We start from the raw sequence: 1,935 nt of genomic DNA on the forward strand, positions 1-1,935 counted from the left end.
TTTGTTTGTTTGTTTTGAGTTGGAGTCTCACTCTGTCGCCCAGACTGGAGTGCAGTGGCCGCTCCCGGCCACCGCAGCCTCGCCCTGCTGGGCTCCGGTCATCATTCCTCCTCAGCCTTCCAAGCAGCCGGAATTACAGACATGCGCTACCACGCCTGGCTGATTTTTTTGATTTATTGTAGAGGTGAGGTCTCGCTACCCAGGCGGCTATCAGGCAATCCACTCACCTCAGCCTCTCAAAGGCACGGGATTACAGGCTGAGCCACCGAGCCCGGCTGGAAGTGACATTTAAAGCCTGGCAGACAGCTAAGTTAAAAGATTATCATTAAGTATTTTTTGAGGCTGGGCACGGTGGCTCAAGTGTGTAATGCCAGCACTTATGGAGGCCGAGGTGAGAGGATTGCCTGAGCTCAGGGGTTCGAGACCAGCCTGGGTAACTTGGGGAGACCTCATCTCTACAATAAATCAAAAAACAAACAAACAAACGGGCGTGGGGCGCATACCTGTAGTTCTCTACTTGGAAGAGTGAGGCGGAAGGATTCCTGTGCCCCTCAGGTTGAGGCTTCGGTGGCTATGAGCATCCTGCCCCTGCACTCCAGCCTGGGCGACAGAGTGAGACTCCGATTCTTAAAAAAAATTTTTTTTTTCTACAGTTAGACATGGTGGCATGCACCTGCAGTCCCCTGAGGACATTGTATCAAGTGGAGTAGGCCAGTGGCCAGAGGACAATTATTGCACAGTATGTACGGAACATAGAGGAGCGCAATTCACAGAGACAGAAAGGTGCAGCGTGGCTGCCAGGGGCTGGAGGGAGGGGTAAAATGAGTTGATGGAGGCGCTGAGAACTTCAGTTTTAATACTTGAAACCAGTTTGGTAGGTGGATGGTGGTGGTGGTGGTTGTGCAACCGTGGGAACGTACCTAACGCCTGTGACCCGCACACTGCACGTGGGCAAGGCGGTTCACTCCTTGGGATCTGTTTGATTGCAATTAGCAGACCATCTCGGGCCCGCCCCCTCCCCGGAACTGGGGCACGTGCAGATGTGGTTGCATCACTCCCGCCCCGCCCATGCCCATCCTCCCGGGCGCAGGAATTTAATTAGTGTATGGCTTCTCCCAGGAGCCATTTTCAAGATAAGTCGCTTCCTGCCAGCTCGGCTTCAGCTCCGTCTCGAGGACTCTGACCCACGGCTGCAGGATCGACTCCGGGAGTCCGGTAAGTCTTGGGTATCCCCTTTCTGGGGAAGACGGGGCGCCGACCCCCAAGGAAACTCCTCTGCAGCCCAGGCGCAGCGGCGTTGGGTCCGCCTGCCCCGGGCTCGGCGTGCAAGGACCCGTTTCTCGGATGCGGGCGGAAGGAGCTTGGAGCCGCGTAAGTGAGGATAGTTAGGGCCAGGGAATGGGTGCGTGGCCGGAGGCGCAGACTCGTTTCCTAACTGAAGTTCAAAGGATGTTACCGAGGTCAAACCTCAGACAGAGGTTCGAATGTGGTGGATGGCTAACTTCAGTCTTCTATTTTAGTGATTTCGTTTATTACCCCCCGGCAATTCTAGGAGACTGGCTGTATAATATTACCTTCAGCAGCAGCTTTATATCTATCAATGGTGGTAGAATTCCCGTAAAATGAAATGTACCACCTTATCCATGTTCTCTTCCCTTTCATCTCTCCCTCCCTCCCTTCTTCCTTTCTCTTCTCTTTCTTTGAAAGGTCATGCAACCTACTGCCCAGGCTGGCTTTGAACTCCTGGGCTCTAGCGACCCTCCTGTCTCCGGCTCCGGATTACAATCGCACCAGCTCTCCCAGTTTAACGGTTTTTTAAAATGTAGAGCTCAGTAGTCCTAAGTATATTCTCATTATTGTGAACCAATCTCCAGAACTTTTTTTTTGTTTTTTGAGTTGGAGTCTCACTCTGTCGCCCAGACTGGAGTGCAGTGG

Source organism: Carlito syrichta, unplaced genomic scaffold (genome assembly GCF_000164805.1).
Source record: "Carlito syrichta isolate Samal-C Ts95f unplaced genomic scaffold, Tarsius_syrichta-2.0.1 Scaffold309491, whole genome shotgun sequence".
Lineage (NCBI taxonomy): Eukaryota > Metazoa > Chordata > Mammalia > Primates > Tarsiidae > Carlito > Carlito syrichta.